We start from the raw sequence: 22,217 nt of genomic DNA, 5'->3' as shown, positions 1-22,217 counted from the left end.
AGTGGTTCTGGCTCCTATGATAGGCTCCACCGTTAAGCGCATCTCCTCTCGGTGTTTAGAGCTTAAAGGTGGAACCTGTCAGACAAACTCCTCCCACCCTGCGCAGTTTGAGAACTATTGCCCCTCTGGGCTCTATGAATCAAAATATTGTCTTAGAAATAAATCAAAAGTGTCTCTCAGCAATGCGATGGACGTACGCAACCCCGCCTACATTAGCAGGTTGGTAACAGCGCTTTGCTCTCCTCCTCCTGCAAACTCATGGACCGCTTTCCGTGCTGTTGCTGTCTTTGGGCCCTCTCTGCGTCCTTTAGCAAAAAACCGCCCAAAAAACAACAACAAGCCGGCGTCTCTTGGGCGGAGGCTACCTGCTGCAACTCAGCATTGCTTTATCCTCGCTGGAAGCCACGCAAGGGCAGCTGCGTAGCCTGCGAAAAGGCTGCCGGCGACACACGTGGGTGAAATGTGTCATATGCTGTGCAAAAAACGCCAGCCAAGTTGCTAGAGGGCGTGTGCGCGAGTAGTCGAGGTAAACTGACACTTTGGAAACAGCGCAGGCAGCCGCAGCTCGGGGGATAAAAAACACACACAACTCCAATGCCCAGCATCCGGAAAGGGGGAAACAATTTGCTTCTGTCTGAAGTTTTCCAAGCGGGGGAAACCGACTTGACTTCCAGAAGGCAGCGGCAGCGCCCTCTGGTCCCTGGCTGCAAAGGTTAGTCGCTCCGCTCCCGGCCTCCAGCCGCCTGCAAAAGCGAAGAGCAGCTTTGCTTATCTAGAAGAGCAGCCTGTGTGTGGTGTCTGTCTCGCTGGACCGCCTACGCAGTCGCCCTCCGAAACGCAGAGATAACTAACAGGTAAAGTACTCATAATTTCCACAGACTGTCGCCTTTTTTGTTGTTGCTTACTCTGGAGAAAAGATTCCGTCCTGCTTCTCCCTTCTCTATGCGTGCAGTAATGAGAGTTGGTGAATTAATTGCATGCGCCTGTGGTAATCTCTGCATTGCCCGGGTTAGAAACTGAGGCGGGTCGGTCTTTAGCGGGGATAGCCTGAAAGAAAAAAGAAAGACGAACACTCACTTTAGCTTTTCCAAAGTGCAAGGAGGAAAGAGACGGGGGCAACTCTACGATTTGGAGCAGCTGTAGGTAGATCGCGAGAAAGTTGTCATTTGTCTACTGATACCCTTCTTCCATTAACGTCCGAGTGTTTTCTTACTCCCTTCTTGTAGCGTGATCCGAAGCCTCCTTACTCAGAAGTAAGCCCTACTGAGTTAAATGGGGTTTCTAGTCCGATCCCGTATATATTCTCGGAAGTCCTTCCCACTATGCACATTGGGGGGTTATTCTCCCTAGTCAAGTGTCCCGACAGGACCGCAGTTATAAAAAGTTTGCATCCATCGACCCGCAAAGCAGGAGCATTGGATGGAGCCAAGCAAAAACATACCACGCACGCGTACTGCAAAATGTTCTGACCGATGCAGCTTTTTAGTGTCAACATCTCTTCTGTCAGGTGAAGAGCAGCTCAAGATACTCCGCTGATCTTTTGCTTTATTGCTCGGTCGCAAAGATGGTGTTTAACATCATAACTCTGAAAAGAAATTATCACGATAAATCGAGTTTTCCACGATTTGGGGGATTATACCAAAAATGGGTGGGGTGGCTACTGGCATTGGGCTGGGATCACCTTTATACTGGCAGTTCTCTATAACTCTTTCATCAGGAAGAGTCTCTATCCCTTCTCTTAATTCTTTGGCTTTACTCAAGTTTCCATCTGAGAGCACCGATGTAAATATTGTGTTGTGTAAATGATCTTCCTACACCTGTTGTTTCAGAAGAAAGTCCCACTTCAGTGAAACTTCCTTCTAAGCAAGCATGCATAGCATTGTGTTTTGTGTTGAGTCCCTCCCCCCTATTTGACTTTTGTTTCCCAAGTAACACTTGTGAAACACTGACAATATGGTAACTGCATGAATAGTATAGTGATAGAGTGGCTATTCTCTATTGCTGTGCAGCAGTGAATACAGTCTAGTGTTAGAAGGAAGATAATACCTTTGCTTGTTTGTTGACAACTTTTCTGAAATTCCCAACTTGCAACTCAGAATGGCAGTTGCAGTTAAACAATGGATTTATTGATCAATATATTTAACTCTTGGGCAGAATTTGGATAGTAAGAGTTTTACTGGCAGCACCCAAGCTTTCTGTGTTTCTTGTATGCCAACAGCCCCCAAATGATACAGGGAGGCAAATAGCTTCCTTTTGCAAGCTTGCTTCTTGCCTAAGTGCTACTGCCAGACACACCTGGCAGTGGCTCCTAGGAGGCGATCTGACATCAGCAGTTGCTCTACAGTAATAGACAAGGCAGGGCTTTTCCCTCTTATGATGGTGTGAGAATACAGTAGTATACTTTATACTGGAGGGCAAGTTACTTTGGGAAGGGAAGAGTAGAAGAACTATGGTGCAATCTTAAGAATCTCAAGTGTTTTTATTTTAATATTTCTGGTCTTCATTGAAGGGGGAGAATTAAATGAGGCTATGCTATGGTCATTTATTGACAACCTTCATGCAACCTACAAAGGCAGATGAAAAGAATGAAATGAAATGAAGAAGAACTAAGACTACAACTTCCTGTAGTTCTGGAGACACTACAGAAACAACTTATTTTTGTTAGTTTCTCTTGCTTTTGTGTACGGATGGATATAATAAACCTGACACTAGTGAAGGTAACGGAATTATCACTGCTATATGAATGTGCAGTAATGCACGCAAGAATTTGGAGGGGTAGTGTTTGTTGTCATGGTGAGACTCCTCCCCCAAGAAACAAATTCTGTTGAAATAAGTTTCACTTACGATTTATAGATAGTTAGATCTTTATTATGGTACTTAACCAGAAAGAGTTCACAATTACAGTTTATAGCAGGCATATAGTCAGTACAGTCAATCTGTAAAACTAATCACATTTTACTTTGTGTGTTTTTAGTCTCATATGTTGTGTGTTTTTTATCTCATATATTTTAATGTTGTGTTGTAAGCTACTCAGAGAACAACTTGTTATGGGGCGTGGAGAAAGTGGAGAGAGAGAAATTCTTTTCCCTCTCACCCAACACTAGAACCAGGGGTCACTCCATGAAATTGATTGCCAGGAGGTCTAGGACCAACAAACGGAAGTACTTTTTCACACAACGCGTGATCCACTTGTGGAACTCTCTGCCACAGGATGTGGTGACAGCCAACAACCTGGATGGCTTTAAGAGGGGTTTGGATGACATCATGGAGGAGAGGTCTATCAATGGCTACTAGTCGTAGGGCTGTGGGCCACCTCCAGCCTCAAAGGCAGGATGCCTCTGAGTACCAGTTGCAGGGGAGTAATGGCAGGTGAGAGGGCACGCCCTCAACTCCTGTCTGTGACTTCCAGTGGTATCTGGTGGGCCACTGTGCGAAACAGGATGCTGGACTAGATGGGCCTTGGGCCTGATCCAGCAGGGCTGTTCTTATGTTCTTAAAGAACATTTAACCTAATAAGGTAAACGTCTTTGCCTAACCAACTGAGGGAGCCTTGACCATTACTTGATGGATTTTACATGCAATAGTGCAGAACTGAGCAACACAGAAAGTAACAGAAAAACTCTTATCAGCAAAAATAACATTCTAAGGATCTTCCCGGCAAAACTGTTAAAAGGGGTAATATCAGTTTACTGGGTGGGGTGAAAACACAGTGAAGTAAAATATGTGCAACATCTTCCACTTCCCCTGAATCGTGGGGGCACCTGCACTGATGATAAGGTATCTTTCTATATCTGCCCTCCAGCCATGCTGACTAAGCTAAATCACATTCCTAAATTTAAATCTGAAAAACAGGATTTTCCCTTAAATCTGGATTTCGCTTGCTACAGCATAGTCCAGCTACTACCCTCTATGCCCCTAGTAGCCCACAATTTGAGAATTACATATTGTACAAGGCGATATGTTCAATTCTGAACTGCATCTGTTGCAGAGCAGGACTTGCCCGCTATTGCTTAAAACTGCATAATCACACTTCTGTGACACTACGGCCATTATTTCTGATGGATGCAGCACAGTATAAGTAAAGTGTGCCATCAAGTCGATTTCGACTCCTGGTGACCACAGAGCCATATGGTTTTCTTGGTATAATACAGGAGGGGTTTGCCATTGCCATCTCCTGTGCAGTATGAGATGATGCTTTTCAGCATCTTCCTATATCATATAGGTGTTTCCATAGTCTGGGAAACATACCAGCAGGGATTCAAACTGGGCTGGCAACCTTCTGCTTGTTAGTCAAGCCTTTCCCCTCTGTGCCACTTAAGATGACTACAGTGGAAGTACAATAAATATTAAAAATGTAAAAAGTGAAAGAGACCGTGAAACAATATGAGCTGCTTTATTTCAAACAATGGCTGACATGTTGGACAGGTTTATCTGCTTTTTTAATGAATAAATAGTTCTTATAGATGTGCATTTGAGCGCTTGCAATTAAGCCTCACAAATGTCCTGAGTGAATCCTTGCTCTGTGAATCAACGAAATAAAGTCATAGCATGTGGTGTTTGTGTTTCATTACGTGTCTTGCACTTGTTTCCACATGCATTTCATAGAAGCATGTTCCTTAACTTCAAGGAAATTTTTTCAGGATTTGCAGTCTTATATTCCTTCACCTGTACCTTCACCTTCCTGTCACCTTCACCTTCAGTTGTATCTGATAGATGGGTTTTTAAGAAGGGCTAAATCATGGCTCCAGGAAATTGTGTGGGCTAGAAGGGACAGGAAGTAGTAATCTTGTACCGTATTTACTTGTATCTTTCCCTGATCTTTATTATAAGTCTCTGTATTAGTATTGTACTACACCACCTGGTAATAACTCACCTGGAGTCATCTCTCAGATAAACAGGTACTGTTCAAGGCAGTGATGCCCAAATCTGCCAGATACAAAACCAGATTACAGCCCCCTTGTAACCTCTTTGCAAAGCAGGTAAAATACAGCAGTCGGTATTGTTAAATGGAAAACACACTAATACTGTAAATGTGTTATTGATTTACTTACTTGTTCCATGGAATTGTGGATGAGACACATAAAAAATAAGTCTCAGAATAGAGATACCCACAAGGCATTTGAAACATGAGAAATGACTCCATATAATTCATGTGAAGTAACCTTTAACTCCACTTCTCAGCTATTTTTACCTTTTTAATAGTGCCGCACCTCAGACATACTTCAGCAAAAACTGACATCTTTGTATGGATGTCACATATTGTAAACTTAACAATGCCAGTACTTAAAATAGCTCTGGAATACACCCTTTCTGCTTCCTATCCGTTTTCTCTCTTCACATTTATCTGTGTGTTTCACTTGAAAAAAATCCTTTGAGTATATTTAGTGTTTGCAAATTGGACAGTTCATTCTGTAGGGTATGCACTCCCTCCACAGGAGAAATGTGTCTAGTCTTTGGGCTTCTTTCAGTTCAGGAGCTGTCTCATCATGAAGAATGTCCATATTCTCCTTGGATTTAACTTTTGGGTGAAATCTGGTAACAACCTAAGTGTTTGTGAGGAAACCCAAGACATCTTGTTCATTTTATCAAAATTCTTTTGGCTTGTACTGAAATTCCTCAGATGAGAATTACTTGAAATACTCACTTTCTCATTTGAAGTGAGAAAATAAATTCACATGTTGCTTTAGTTGGCCTTTAGTTTTATGATCTTTTGAAGTTTTATTGTAATTTTAATGTTTATATGATTTTTAGGTTTTGGTTGGATTGTAAACTGCCCTGATAGGGTGGTATCAATGTGACAAATTAATGAATAAATTTTGGTGGCAACTCTAATAAGCATCCCTGCATTCTGTGTTGGAAAAATAAGCACAGGTGTTCTTCTGGTTTTGGATTTAGTATTTTGTTTTTGTTGCACTTTTTAAAAAACACGTTTTAAAACCATGTTATCAATGAAGCAACAAATGTTTCATAGTTTCATGCAAAAGGCAGATGTGTTCTTGGTTTAACGACTGGTTTATAACATGTAGGCTGATTCTACATAGAGCTGGTTGTGCTTAAGCCTGCTGAAATCAGCAGGCTCAAGAGTACCTGACTTTGCACAGAATGCGGCTCACAATTATGATCCAGCTAGTGAGTGTATGTGAAAGATTTGGCTTGAGTGATACTTGCACTCAGTCTCCACGGAACTCTCTTCTGTGACGGAACATCTCTATAGAGCATGCACTGCGGAATTTTAAGAGTACCGCTTCTGTTTTTAAGACCTGATGTACTATAGTGTGAAATGGGAAGTCCCTAGTAAAAATATAATTTCAAGTATACATCCCTCCCTAGTTTATAAGATAATATAAATTTTCCCTACTCACTGGAAGTTAAAGGCATGCCTTTTTATTTTATTTTTTAAAAATGCTAAAGCCATCACTTGCTGGTTTTCTTTGTATTGGGAGTTTAAAATAAAAACTTCCACCTGCAGCCTGATTTTGAGCAAAAGTTGCGTCTAACAATACTGCAGATCATATAATTTGACTACTGAGTGCCTGTGAACTGGGGAACCCTGGGATTCTGCTGTTAGATTAGTAATGACAAACTTTCATAAAGGAGAAGAATGTTTCTACAACCCCTGCTAACTTGGCAAAGAGGCACCTTTTAATGTGGTGATTCTCTTTATTTAGCAGGGGGAGAGTAACTGGCCCTATTCACCCCCAGCACAGTACCTCCAGTGACTGTTGCTGGTGTCTATCTCATGTTTCTTTTAGATTGTGAGTCCTTTGGGGACAGGGATCCATCTTATTTATTTGTTATTTCTGTGTAAACCGCCATGAGCCATTTTTGGAAGGGTGGTATAGAAATTGAATTAATATAATATATAATGTTTTCCCTCTTGCATAATAATAAAAAACATAGGAAGCTGCCATATACTGAGTCAGACCCAGGGGCGTAGCAAGGTTGGAGGGGGCCCAGAGACAAGATTTTAAAATGGGCCTCTTGCTGATATACACACACAAACACACTTCACAATCTAGTTTTTTTTACTCTCTGCTCCTGCCGATCTCCAAGGGACTCAACATAATTCATAGGGGGTGCAACATGGGCGGGTGGGGTCATGTGATGTGCCTCTGGGGGGGCCCTTGAAGCAGTGGGGCCCCTCGAGGCAGTGGGGCCCCAAGACGACTGCCTCCCCTTGCCTAATGGTAGTTATGCCCCTGGTCAGACCATAGGTCCATCTTGCTCAGTATTGTCTTCACAGACTGGCAGTGGCTTCTCCAAGGTTACAGGCAGGAATCTCTCTCAGCCCTAAAGTTTGTACGGTTATGTGCAAAAAGACAAGAGTATCTCTTCTAAACAGCAATAGGACAAATTGTGGAAATGGATGTCGGATGTAAACCCCCCCCCCCGATTACCTGATGTGCCTTGAAATCCCCCACCCCCGAGTTACAGTACTACCTGCATATACTTAATGACCTTGTGGGTTTCCAAATCATTGTGTGTAAATCTTTGTAGATATATCATGTACAAACAACCACTTTGTATATAATTGTGCTTTGGCACCATACTGTATGCTTTGGAAGTTTGTTGGTTCAATAAAAAAATCTTGTCCTATAAAAAAAATCTTGTCCTATCTTGGAGAAGCAAGGGAGGGAACTTGAAACCTTCTGCTCTTCCCAGAGCGTCTCCATCTTGATGTTCTAGCCTAGCAATGGCTAGACTTCTGGAGACCCCTGTTCGCATCAGCAGGAAACCCCAGAATCATTTATAGAGAATTGCAAAGGATTTGGGGGCATGTTGTAGGGCACATGCTCAGTCCATGTGCTTTGGTGGTCAAATCTGTTGGGCCTCATTGCCCTTGTGAAATGAGAATGTATGCATTCTAATGCACCCAACACTCCCTTGGGGCTGCACTTTTGGAGGGTGAAATGTGTAGGCAACAGTGGTCAGCAAACTCTCCTTTAGGAGAGTTTGTCATTACTGATTTAATTGAGGAACCCCAGAGTTCCCATAACAGAGTCCGGAAACCATGCTTCTTGTCTGTCCATAATTAATATGCAGTTTTCCCATCTGTGTGCATGCATGTGTCCCAGTCTTTAAAATAGGAAGCAGAATTAAATTGTTTTCCAACTTTGCTAAAATGCAAGAGTATTACTTCAGGAAGCAGATGTTTGCTAAAGTAACCAGGCTCTTCAAATCTTTATTTATACTGGAGCATCTTGATTGGGAGTGGGGGAAGGATATAGTGTAACCTACACAGAAGAGGGTAAATTGTTGAATTTCCTGGAATATTTAAGTTCACAGATCCGTTTTGTTTCTTAGATTGTGCAAACTATGCATTGATAGTACAAGCACCAGTCAGTAACATGCAAAGGCCACATCAAAAGAATGAAACTGTTTGTTTAAGCCCCAGCTGAGAGAGGCACATATGCAATATGGTTTTACTCTATCGCTGAATAGCATTCCTGGGTCATTACAACAGGCTTGTGTTGGTGATAAATGTGTATTCTGTTGGTATAGTACATACGTACATTGGGAAGAGGCCATCTGGAAAGAAAATGTGTTTTCTCACTTGTAACTGAAGTTGCTCATTGGATCGTGTGTGCACGACATTTCATTTCTCATTTGACAACTGGCAGCTGAATGTGTGAACTGACTCGATTCAGAGGATTTGTAAGTGAGACAATATGAACATAAAGGTTGTCACTGATGCTGCCATGATCAAGTGATGAATACAGCTGGGGAGGGAGAGAAAGCGAGAGCGCACATGCATACGAAATGCATACCAAAATGAAAATTCTAGCTAGTGGAATAGGGTATGCCTCTTGTTTGCTAGATTCAACTTACAGTATGGATAAGGATCTTTACCCTTTCTATGTTTGATTTGATCTGCTTTAATTTGTCAGGAAACAAAATTATCAGTAGCTGGATGCAGGAATTATTTTGTGTGCTGATCAGAAGAAACAAATGTGGTTGGGTATGCTGTGCAACACCTTAAACAAGTTGGGAGTTTTATCTACCAAGCCTACAAGGAGTAGTCATCCCTCTTTCTTCTCTCTCTCTCTCTCTCTCTCTCTCTCAGCAACTTGTCTGGAAATGCTCCTTCGCAGTACAGGTGACAAGAGGTTTTAAACTTGTTGTGTGTGTTACAAACTTCCCGTGATCAGTTGCTAAACGTAAAAATTGTTTTGCAAGCAGGTATGGAAAATTCATTTTTTTGAGGAGGGGAAAAATGCATTCATGCACAGAAGCTATTTTTAAAAAACCATGCGTATCCAAGACACTCCTCAGTTCCCAGAGCTGTCTAACAAAATGAGGAATGGTGGAAATCTTGGGAATAAATGAGAAACTATTAGGATTCCTTAGGAACTTGTGTGGCATCATTGCTGAGTTATGAATCAGGAAGTCCTCACCTGTCCTTAATTAAATTTATACCCTGCCCAAACTTATGTCTCTGGGCAGCGAACAATTAAAACACATATAAAAGTTAAAACAGTTCAACATATTACACATATAAAAGTTAAAACAATACAAAAAATTAAAAACCATAAAATTAACAAATAGTATTTTAAAAACCTGAGAAGGCTTGGGTAAAAAAAAAGGTTTTTAATTTTTTTAAAAAAATAGCCAGAGATGGGGAGGATCATAACTCAGCAGGGAGCGCATTCCACAATCTTGGGGCAGCAGCCGAAAAGGCCAGTCTCTGTGTGACCACCAAACGAATTGGCGGTAACTGGAGACGGACCTCCTCAGATGACCTCAATGGGCGGTGGGGTTCGTAGCGAAGACAACGCTCTCTTAAATACCCAGGACCTAAGCCGTTTAGGGCTTTATAAGTTATAACTACCGTGTTTCCCCGAAAATAAGACACTGTCTTATATTTATTTTTCCTCAAGGAGACACACTATGGCTTATTTTCAGGGGATGTCTTATTTTTATTAAGTGTGGTACAACAATCTACATTTATTCAATTATAGTTAAGTCATCTTCTTCTGGAACATTGTCATAACTCTCATATGATCCATATAAGACCCACAGACTGTTGCTGGTCAGTGTTGGGGAGCAGCAGCTTTACTGGTGTGTGTGTGGGGTGAGAGAGACCCACAGACAGGGGCGTAACAATACCGGTAGGGTTGGCAGGCTGCAAGCTGAGGCATACGGTAGAGGGAAGTACGGTAAAAATCTCCTCAGAAAATCTCCTCCTCTAAAATCTCCCCTCCTCCTGGTGGTGGCAGGCAGAGGCGAGAGTAAGTGCGGCGGTGGCGGGAGGCGGCGAAAGTACGCCGGGAAGCGATGCCGGGCCAGATGGCAGGCCTCGGCGTCACTCTGCGCCACTGCCCGCCACCGCCAGGAGGAGGGGAGATTTTTGAGGAGGAGATTTTCTGAGGAGATTTTTACCGTACTTCCCTCTACTGTATGCCTCAGCTTGCAGCCTGCCACCCCTACTGGTATCGTTACGCCCCTGTCTGTGGGTCTCTCTCACCCCACACAAACACCAGGGGGATAGGGGAAAAGCTTCAGCAAGCAGCCTGCTACTGAGCCAGGAGAGATCACCACTATGTCTTATTTTCGGGGTATGGCTTATATTGCACAACTGCTTAGAAATCCTGCTATGGCTTATTTTATGGGTATGTCTTATTTTCGGGGAAACACGGTAGCACTTTGTATTTTGCCCGGAAACCTATTGGCAGCCAGTGTAACTCCATCAGCAAAGGAGTAATGTAGTCTCTCCGAGATGACCCAGAGACCAACCTGGCTGCTGCATTCTGAACCAACTGAAGTTTCCGGACCACGTACAAAGGCAGCCCCACGTAGAGCACATTACAGAAGTCAAGTCTGGAGGTTACCAACAAATGTACCACTGTTTTGAGGTCACCGATCTTGAGAAATGGACGCAGCTTGCGTATCAGCTGAAGCTGATAGAAAGCACCCCTTGCCACCGCCTCAACCTGAGAAACCAAGGAGAGGTGTGTATCCAGGAGTACTCCCAGACTGTGGACCTATTCATTTTGGGGAAGTGTGACCCCATCCAGAACAGATAGATCAAAATCGTCTCTGGAGTTCTGACCCCACACAATAAGTACATCCGTCTTATCTGGATTCAGCTTCAGTTTATTCTCCTTCATCCAGCCCATTACTGCTTCCAGGTAGGCATTTAGGGAGGATATGCCATCACCCGAAGAAATTGACACGGAGGTGTAGATCTGGGTGTCATCAGCATACTGATAACACCCAGCTCCAAATCCGCTGATGATCTCTCCCAGCGGCTTCATGTAGATGTTAAAAAGCATTGGAGAGAGTACGGAGCCTTGAGGGACACCATACTTAAGCTCAGATTTTGAAGAGGGACACCATAATTAAGCTCAGATTTTGAAGAGCAACAATCTCCAATCAACAGCATCTGGAATCTGTCCAAGAGGTAGGAGCAGAACCACTGTAAAACAGTGCCTCCCACCTCCAGCCCCCTCAGATGCTTCAGAAGAATCTATGGTCGATAGTATTGAAAGCCGCCGAAAGGTCCAAAAGGACCAACAGAGTCACACTTCCTCTGTCAATTGCCAATTGGAGATCATCCATCAGGCTGACCAAGGCAGTCTCCACACCATAGCCTGCCCGAAAGCCAGCTTGGAATGTGTCTAGATAATCGGTTTCCTCCAAGACCGTCTGGAGCTGAGAGGCCACCACCCTCTCAATTACCTTGCCCAGCCTCGGGCGGTTAGAGACAGACCTATAATTGCTCAACTCTGAGGGATCTAATGCAGGCTTCTTTAGAAGAGGTCTAATAATTGCCTCCTTTAGACAAATGCCTCAGAGAAGCATTTATTATTTCTACCAGGCTGCCTACAACAGGCTCCCTGCTAGATAGAACAAGTCATGTTGGACAAGGGTCAAGAGAACAAGTGGTAGGCCTCACCGATCCAACCAGCTTGTACACATCTCCAGGAGTCACAAACTGAAATTGATCTAGTCGAATTGCATAAGAGGAATTGTTGGACACCTCCAGTTCAGACATCAAATTAATTGTGGAGTCTCCATCTAGGTCAGCCTGAATCCGAGACATTTTGTCTGCGAAAAATTCATTAAACACATTAGAGCAGGTGACTGATGCTTCCAAATTCTGATTCAAGGGAGCGGAGGCAGATACTAGCCCCCTCACAACCTTGAACAACTCTGCTGGATGTGAACTTGCAGAAGCAATATGGGCAGAAGAGAATTGCTTCTTTGCTGCACGTATCACCTGAGCATAGATCTTTAAGTGTGCTCTATGTCATAATCTGTTGTATTCGAGTCAAGTCTTTCTCCACTTGCGCTCCAGTCGCCTACCTTGCTGCTTCAGCCCCTGTAGATCTTCTATATACCAAGGGGCCAATTTTGAAGCAGGTCAGAGCAGGTTAGGAGCAATCTTGTCTACTGCCCTGGTGAGCAAGTTGTTCCAATTCTCAACCAGGGCATCAACAGGATCGCCGGCAAAACCAACATTGAATTCTTCCAGGGCTTCTTGGAATCCTACTGGATCCAATAACCTCTTCGGGCGGACCATTCTAATAGGCCCCTCGCCCCTGCGGAGGTGGGAAGTGGTTGTAATCCCAACCTTAACCAGATGGTGGTCCGTCCATGACTTAGGGGAGACTGCTAGTGTTTGGCCTGAATTAGTGCCCACACTGCTTGGGGGGTGGAGCATAGACCTGCTACAATTTTACAGTTCAATAAAGTTGTGGACCTTGTATCTAATGTCATTTTCCAGATTTTTACTACAATTATGTTTTCACTATTGTGAAGCCAATGCAGAGTTCTTTCCATGCAAACTATTGGGTTCTAGACAGGTGACTTGTAAATTTCATGTATGTAAATACAGATAATAACACCTAGATGCTACTTAGATTGCCAAATATTAGGCTAGCTAGAATATATATTTTATTAGCCTACTTTCCAGTAGGCTCATGAGATCACCAGGCATTCTGTATGTGTCCCCCTCCCCGCAATCAACTCTGCAATTCCTGGATCAATATGAATCAAATTGGGTACAATTCTAGGGACAGTGGCGTAGTTTGTAATGTTACCCACCCCTATTTGAGATGGCATATGCGTGAACGTTTGATGTGCAAATAGGCTAACTTTTGGACCGTCTAACCAATTTGAACCAAATTTAATACAGTTGCAGTGAGTGACACACAGGGACACCTAAACAGCATGGTTTGTGATGATGTCACCCACCCCGTTTCAAGATGTCAGATGCGTGAACACTTGAGGCACAAGTGGGCTAACTTGTGAACTGCCTAACCGATCTGGACCAAATTTAGTTGTTAGGGATAGTGAAAGGAAAGTAGGCAGATTAATTCTTACTCAAACAATTTGTTTTCCCCCTGCTGCTTGTCTGGTCTCCTTTTGCTATTCCTATTTGCTTATTTGAAATCTACTATAATGTGTACTTGGGTTTTGATGAGAAACTTATTAAGTTCAAGGAATTTTCTGTTGTGTTCCAAGCTCTTATGCTACGAGTTTGGACAAGGGGCAAGGAAAAGAAAGGTGGGCTGCAAAGTCGCATTGTGGAGAGAGGGCTATAGCTGGCAGTTGCTCTCACTCTGGTTTGAAGTTGAACTTGGACGTTAAGTGCCTCTTGCCCTGGGATAAAGTATATTACAGAAAGTTGGTAAGTTGCCAGGATTTGCTAGCCAGCTGTGTGATCCATCACAAGGGGGTGGTTTGTGGGTTGCAGAAATGTGATAATGTGGTTGTTCCTGGAAGCACGTATCACATTAACTAGGAACCACATGGGGAACTCCTTCATAAAAACAGCTTTCTACTTTGTGTTTGTGATCTTTTCACACCCACAAAATCCTCTTTGGTTAATATTGCACAACATATGGTTGCAGGAGTCTTAACCCAAATGGCTTCCCACACCATCAGAATAATGGAAGGATTGGCCATAGAGTTGGAAATGTTGTTGCTGATGTTACTTCTAATAAATGATTAGTGTCTGGGATCATCCCTGCTGCCCCTATCCAGCAGTTATTTGAAGGCGCTCTTGACTCCTGTGATGATATTACACACTGGGATCTCCATACCTCAAAAGGCTTCCCTGTTCATTTAAAGGGTTAAGAAGTTTCATATGCACAAAGAGATTTGACTCTATTCTTTGTGCATATGATGCTGCTTAACACTTTAAATGAACAAGGAAGCACTCTTGGGTATTTTAACATATCTCTCTGCCTCCTCCACTGACATAAATGGGGAAGCCCTGCAGTTTTGTATACGTATCAGAATGTACATGGAACTCTACATTGGGCCATAGTGGGTATACAGCCAAGCAGTGTTCCCTCTAACAGGGATTCCAAGATGTTGTTAACAACTTGCATAATCCCCAAGCAAATCCATTGCAGCTGGGAATACTGAGAGTTGAAGTCAACAATATCAGGGAATCCCTGTTAGAGGGAACACTGCAGCCAAATATTGGTATTCCACTCTCTGATGTACCCTGATCATGTTTACTTAGATGCAAGTCCCACTTATTCTGTGCAGACTTCTTTTTTTCAAGTAGATGACTTAACACTGAAAGTTATCTTTTCCTACTGCCTAGTGAAGATTTACAACTTGTAAAATTGCATTTTCCTGAACAAAGAGAAGTTGATGACATAAGAACCAATGGCTTTTTCCAAACTGTAGTGGAAGAATGGCAGTTCAGTAGTGGTTGGTTTTTCATTTTCAATGAAGTATGTTTTTGGTGTATAGTTGTATACTCTAGATCCAGATACCCTTATATGACTCAAAGTGGGCTCATTGCCATGCCATAACTCATGTGGCATTGTTCCTGTGGCCTTTGCTGGCAATCTGTTTGCAGGTTAGTAGCAGTCATCACTGCCTCTCCCCAAAATTTAGTAGCCAAACCAGCATCTACAAGCATGCATCTGGTCATTTCCATAAGAGAACGGTTCTTTCTTTCCACCACTCCATTTTGCTCCAGAGTATAAGGAACAGTCTGTTGGTTTTCAGTGCCCTCCTCCTTTAGGAATCTTATTACATCATTCCTATTTTTAGACCTTTTACCAAATCCAACCTTTGAGCCTGATATATCACTTTGGCATCTCTATGGCCTAACCTTCTGTGCCAGAAATTCAGACTTCGTGTGCGCATTCCTTCACAGTTCTGGCCTTTTTAGTCACACATTCTACTTCAAACAATCCATTCTCTTGTAAAACTGCTTTCATAAGCAATTCCTCTTTATGAGTAATGAAACAGTGCCTTCCTTTAAATTTTACTTTGTAGCCCCTTTTTGTAGCATATTTTTCAGACTTGTTTCTAGAGTGGGCACATACAAAGCTTCTTCCATTGTTAATCCAATAGTTTCTCCTTTCTCCAGTTTGCAGAATAATTGTGCAGGCCCTTTTCCTTCTGCATACATCAGTTTTCCATCTGCCATCTGCCAGTTTTCCATCTTTTCCATCTTCCATCTATATATATATATATTATATATAGGGATTTTACAAAATGTTAGCCACCTAATGCCACAGCGGGGAAATGGCTTGAGTACCAAGCCAGAGGTTGCAGGTTTGAATCCCCGCTGGTATGTTTCCCAGACCATGGGAAACACCTGTATTGGGCGGCAGTGATATAGGAAGATGCTGAAAGGCATCATCTCATACTGAGAAGGAGGAGGCAATGATAAAGCCCTCCTGTTTCTATCAAAGACAACCACAGGTCTCTGTGGTCTCCAGGAGTTGAAACCAATTTCACAGCACACTTTACCTTTACTTTATCTAGGTTTATAAATCTCTCCCATTCTCTAAATCAGGTTGCTTGTAGCACCTGAGTCAACGAAGATGCCACTGCTGCATTTCTCAGACTTGACTTCTGACAGTTTATCTGTCCTTGCAAGTTATATCCTTTGCTAATTAGCTTTAGTCCCTGATTGCTTGTAAGTTCTATACTCTGTTCCCAGATGACTGACTCTCTTTGCAACTTTGTTTTGCTTACCTTTTGTCTGCAAACTCCTTATTCTTGGGACACTTATTCTGCATGTGTTTTGGGGCTTCCACAAATAAAGCATTTCGTATTTCTTTGCAAGGTTCTAAATGCATTTTCTTCACTTTGCTTTGGTTGCTTATCATCCCTTCTGTGCAAAGTCCTCTAGACAGTTAATTACAAATTGTAAGTCTGCATCTTCTTTGACTTCCAAGGCACTAGACACACTGTCAAAGTAATGTGGCAAACTATTCTACAGAAATCCTATCAAAACTGCATCTGGCATGATTATTTCTTGAGCTTGCAGTTGTCCAGATATTTTGAATATTTTATTTATATGCTTGGACAGACTTTCTAAGTCTTTTATTGTTCAGTTTTCTTACTAGATGCACTTTGGAAACCACATACATCTTTTTTTATATAATCCCTTCAGTTTCCCACATATTCTTAGCATTTTCTTTGTCTCTTCGATGCACTAAGACTGGGTCACTCACTGCCAAGCAAATCATTCCTAATGTCTTTTCATCTGCTCTGTTCCATTCTTTCTACTCCCTTCCTGCATCTGCAAGATGCTGGGTGTGCAGAACACTGCCAAGTCCATGACCTTTGAGGAGCATCTCCATCTTGAAATACTAGAGTTCATATTCAGGACCTTGCAACTTTTCAATCATCTGGAATCCTTGTGCTGTCTCCATTTTCAAAGCTTTTCTCTCTGCTTTTTGCTTTCTATTTCACTCTCTAGGCATTTCTTTTACTTACTGGCTTCTGGGCCCATAACCCTTTTGTAGGAAAAGAATGGCAGTTCAACTCCCATTAGCAGAGAAAAGCCAGTTTGGGGAGAATTCAACCAAGCAAGAGGTCTGGAGACAGTTCTTTAAGTTTGAAGAACTACAAAAGGAATGTGAAAAAGCCTGCAGCTTAATTTCAGCTGTAGCTCATGGCTGAAGAAAGAGACTGAAACATCTCTGCCATCTCTGGCAGAGATCCATCTCTGAAGAGGCATCTCTGGAGAGACAAAATGGAGACTAAAACTGGGAGAACAAAAAGAGGAGGAGTCTAGCACTTTTATCCATGACCCTAACCCCCCACCCCTGGGCAGTGGTCGATATGAGACATTGCAGCTGAGAGCTGATGTTGCCAGGGTCCTAGCTCCAACACAAACTCCAGAGAGGAGCTCATACAAGGAGCTGCTTTCTCTTTGCTAACTTGGCACCTCCCCCACACTGCTTTATCCTATGTTGGATTCTTTTATAGTGTACTAGTAAAAGGTCTTGCACTCTGCAAGCATTCTCCTGTACTAGGGAATGGCCATACACTCTCCCTTCACTCCTTGCTAGTTGATGACCAGAAGAGCTGTGAGAATCCTTTATCCAGACTGCTTGGGACCAGAGGTGTTCCAGATTTTGGATTTTTCCAGATTTCAGAATATTTTCATAAATGAGATATCTTGGGCATGAAAGGTTACTGGTGGTGTTTTTTTTTTAAGGTTTGATTTAAAGAATATAATCAAATAAGCATTGAATTTACTCAAACATGGCATTTTAGGTAGAAATGAAACTCAGATGAAAATAATCTCCTCATCCCGGTTGCTGAAGGCTACGCAGCGTTTCTCTCTTTCTCTTCTCATCTGTTCCTGTTTGTTCTGAACTTTATTCATCTGTTTTCTGTGTGCCCCTGTTATCTCCTAAACTCTTGTGTATATATACATTAAAAAAACCCACCTTCTTTCTTCTTCCCTCCTCCTCCCCCTCCTTTCCTTTCCTTCCCTCCTGCTGGGACTGAAGCTTAAGTAAACAAAAGGCAGATAGCAAAGTTGAGGGGAAGAACTAAAAGGAGAGCTAATGAGCTGAGGAATCAACAACAACAAGTTTAGCCCCCCCCCCCAGTGATTGCTCCTGCAAACTGGAGGAGGTTGAAGCTACAAGCATCCCCCCCCCTCTCTCTGCATGGTGTCCGGATTTCGGAGCTTTCCGGATTTTGGGAGTCTGGATAAAGGATACCTGACCTGTAGTGTTGCTGTCAAGAACCCCTTTAAAACATCCTAGCAGATTGAATGAGATACACAGTAGTGCAAAATTTCTCATGTTTTTCAATTTATGTGAGTTTTGTCAAAATCTGACATGGATAGAAATCCAGTGAACCGAAACATTTGTTTGTTTCTTCACCAATCTGAAACTCTGGACTTTTTGTCTGTAAAAGTACCTGAGAAAACTGCCAGAGTTTGATGCAAGACATAATTTCCCATGCTTTTCACAGAGAAAGTTTCCCCTCATTTTTGGGGAAACTAATGCATTCTTTTGGTAGTGTGGGCAAGGTCTGGAACCCACCTATAAAACAGCATGTTTCTCTCTTTTGTGGTTTGATCTAGGGCGCGCGCGTGTGCACACACACACACACACACACACACACACACTACTGAGTCTAATGGGATTTAAATCCAAGTTCTCTTGAAATGAAATTTTGAATTGCTGCCTAGAATGTGTGTGAGTGATATGGGTCCTTAATATCTTACAATTTTATTTTGATAGCAGATATGGCCAAGTATCTTGGCTCCGTATTTGGTCAGCATCTCAGACACCATTGTAGAATGACACACTTGTATTTACTAAGGATTACTGGAATATTCATTGAGAAATCTGTACCAAACAAAATTGCAAGGATATTTCTGATGCTAATCTGGGCACAGAGATTTTCTTTCTCCCTGTCTCACTCATTCACATTGCTATTTAATTTTGATAAGCAAAATTTGACAAAACCCTATGGAGTGACACAATACGTACTGTGGCAAAATGCTGAATTTGGCCCCTTTGTTTATCTTTATGCTACAAACAAAGTTATTAAAGCCGCCTTTTTTTTTTTAGATCTCCTCATGAAAATTTTTAAAAATGCATTTATTTCTCCTCTAGAGCTTTATCCTCAAGATGTTGTAATTTTGCCATTTTGTTCTGAAATTATTTGTCAGAATATCCAATAAACAAATCCATGGAAGCTTTGCTTTTCAATACTTTGATCTAAAATTAGACAACTAGCCACACCTAAATAATTCAAAGGAGATGTTTTAGCTATGCCTTTGATGCATGTCTTTTCCTTGGATTCTGTAGCAGCATATTGAAAGAGAGACTGGAGCTGATCCAGTTTGTTCACATGCCTGTGGGGAAAAAAGTTTCCTGCTGTGCCTTTTCAACTGAAGATATGACATTGAGGCTGATAGTTAGAAACTCTCATTCTGTAAAGCAAAAACAACCCTAAGATGGATATTGTGAGTTAGATATACATTCACTTCTCAAATAAATTGGCAACATATAATCTCTGACATTGGAAACACTCGCAGAACAATTTGTTTAATTAAGAAGGCCATAGAGCAGTCACTATTTTTTTTCCAAGTGGGTGCCACTTTGGCAAAAAAAACCCCAAACACATGCAGTGTGATAGACATTCCTGAACGATGCACAGTACTACACTTTTCTGAGTGCTGGGAGGGCTCTTTGAAAAACAGAGTCCTCCCTTGAGTTCTATGGGGAACGGCTGCACTGTGCACCCCTTCCGAGATGGAGCAGGAGTTTAAGCTCAGTTTCCCTTAAAGGAGCTCTCTCGCATGGTGGGGTTGTCTCCACATGGTGACAGTGTGCAGAGTATTCAGCTTTGGCTGAAGCTTCACACAGGCTCAGTAAACAATTAGGTGATTATGATGATGCCATTGGCCCCCAGGCCTTAGTTGCAGTGAAGAACATTGATATAGACAACTGACCATGGTGCAGTTTGTCTGTGTATCATATAATAATAATAATAAAAAATACACTTTCTGTTCCAGCTGCTGTGTTCACAACTGCCAAACAGTGAAGCTTCACAAGATTAAACTGTGTTTCAGCCACTGATCGCATCCTCCATGTCCTCCCATTAAGGTTGCCAACTGTCCTGCAATGCATGGAATGTCCTTATTTCCATGGGGTAAATGTTCATCCTGTTCGGGACATGATTTCTCCTGCTTTTTGACTTACTATTTAAACTTTAAAAAACCAAACCTTTAAGAGCTGCTGCTGCAGGGCGGCGGAGCGGGGATGGTGGCGAGAGCTCCACCTGCCTCCCAAACTATGATAGTTGAGGTTGGGTCTCGGGGACGGGGCAGGTGCACTGGAGGCAGGCAGAAGTGGGAAATTAGTCTGATCTGCCTAATTTGGGAGGAAGGCGGGCCCAGCTGTAGAGCTCTTTCACCACTGTCTCTTCCACCTCCCTCCAGCATGCCCACCCTGTCGCTGAGACCCAACTTCAACTATAATAGTTTGGGAGGTGGGCAGAGTTCTCTCCGCCTTCCCCGCTTCACCGCTGCCCCACAGCGGCAGCCACCACTGGTAAGTGTGCGCAGCTGGCAGCTTGCTCTAGAGGGCTTTGCTGTGCCCTTGCCATGTGGGGCCACATCCCGCCCCAGGAGGCCCCGCCACCAAAACTCCCATCCCCGACTTCCCCCCATGTCCCACCAATGTAATGTTGGCAACCCTACTTCCCCCGCAGGCTACAACATCTACCTCTGCTCCCCTTTTTGTGTTGGCCCCACCAACATGTTATTTTCCCCTCAAAATAATAGCAATGTTTGTTCTATATTGTTTGTCCTTCCAACACCATGCCCAGTAATCAAAGTAGTGCAAAAACAGCAGTTTAAAATGCATTTTAAAAAGAAAGAGGAGGAAATAGTGGTCTCAACCGCAAAATGCATGGCATGTTTACTCAGAAAGTAGTCCTACTATGTTCAGGAGGGCTCACTCCTGGGCAAGTGTTATTAAATATGCCAAGTTATTATATGCCAAGTTATTAAAGTAGAATACTTGGACTAGAGGAAACTTCTAGGAAGTGATTGGTGAAGGATCAGTAGCAATGTCCAGAGAGATCCAGGGGCCTTCCCAGATGGCAATTTTACTTCGCTTCACCACAGGAAAGGTGGGCGCACAGATGGGGGTTTACATCAAAATCTGTGCAAGACATCAAGGTGCTCTCCAGATACGATTCAGATTTTTCCTTGTGCAGTGGACCTTAGCCCACATTATCTGTATGCTAAAAAGTTCCACTTTTTATAGTGCCTTTTGGGGATACTTAAATACATCCCAATATTTCTTCTGAGATGAATAGGTCATACTGATAGAGCGCCTTTTCATAAAGCCTCACTTTTCTTTTTAATTTTTTAAAATAGATTTATTTGGTTATCTTGTGGAAGATTGACTTCCTGAAGGAAAAGCAATTCACCTACTTATCTGGTTGATCTTCTGCAAGATTGACTGCCTGAAAGAGGAGCAAAAAGACACCCAGATAAATCTATTCAAACAACCAGCAGAAGAGTGCAGTGGCATAGGAAGGACATAAGCAGTTTGTGTTCGGGCTGCCCGTCTCCTAACCAAGCAATGCCACCCACAGCACCCCTTCTTTTTCTGCCAGTGGCAACAGCAGCTAGGATGGTGGCCGAGCAGTGGGGAAAGGGCAGCCTACCCCTGGCTGATCCCTCAGGGAAGCTGCTGTAGTCGCCACTCCCACCACTGCAGCCACCCCCACAGTGAGTGGTGGGGAGAAAAGGGATGCTGGGGGCCACCACCAAGTGAAAGATTACAGCTTCATTCCTGGAAGAGTGCCACCTGCTGGCAATAGAATTTTTAGCACAGGCTTTACGATGGGGGTGGGATGTCAATGTAATTGGCAGGGGCGTACCTATAATAAGGCAAGGGGAGACAGTTGTCTGGGGGCCCACTGCCCTTGGGAGAGACCCCAGAGACAAGTCATATGACAGACTCTCCCAGCCACGTACCCGCCTGGGCTTCCTTCAGTTGTATTCATCTCCTGAAATTGATGTGAGTGTTAATATCTGGAGCTACCACAACAGCATGTCTTTCTCTAGTACCATTAAATGACTTGCACCTTCCACAATTTACAAAACCTTAAAAAAAATATTTTTGGATGATGTTCTATTGTGGCACATAGGCTATCTATCTATCTATCTATCTATCTATCTATCTATCTATCTATCTATCTATCTATCTAAAGTTACCACAATTCAGCCTCATTTAAGATTTCTTTACTTCATGAGCTGAGCTTCAGTGAGGGGGGGGGGCATTTTAAAATCTTGTCTCTGGGCCCACTCCAACCTTGCTACGCCCCTGGTAATTGGTCTGGCAAGTCATTGGTCTTGTGGAAGTCTCCCAGAAAATAAGGGTTTTTTTAAAAAGAAAAATTTAAATTTCCATGGGGCCAATTGAAAATGTTAAGAGACATACACCACACATGCACAGGCTGGA

At 42.8% G+C, this 22,217-nt stretch overlaps 1 protein-coding gene across 2 annotated transcripts in view; it reads left to right on the top strand.

Moving 5' to 3' along the window:
* Nucleotides 1-22,217, top strand: part of SEMA3D (semaphorin 3D) — a 413,180-nt gene that overhangs the window by 61,579 nt on the left and 329,384 nt on the right. Inside the window, exon 1 of one of the 2 annotated variants that reach the window (XM_053254945.1) lies at nt 141-854. The exons of the other annotated variant lie outside the window; for it this stretch is intronic. The gene's annotated coding sequence lies outside the window, so the exon portion shown is untranslated. Of the gene's footprint in view, nt 1-140; nt 855-22,217 lie in introns of those variants that run through there. 2 annotated transcript variants of the gene reach the window in all.

The sequence above is a fragment of the Hemicordylus capensis genome, chromosome 5 (assembly GCF_027244095.1).
Source record: "Hemicordylus capensis ecotype Gifberg chromosome 5, rHemCap1.1.pri, whole genome shotgun sequence".
Taxonomy (NCBI): domain Eukaryota; kingdom Metazoa; phylum Chordata; class Lepidosauria; order Squamata; family Cordylidae; genus Hemicordylus; species Hemicordylus capensis.
This window is presented reverse-complemented; position numbering and strand designations above follow the sequence as displayed.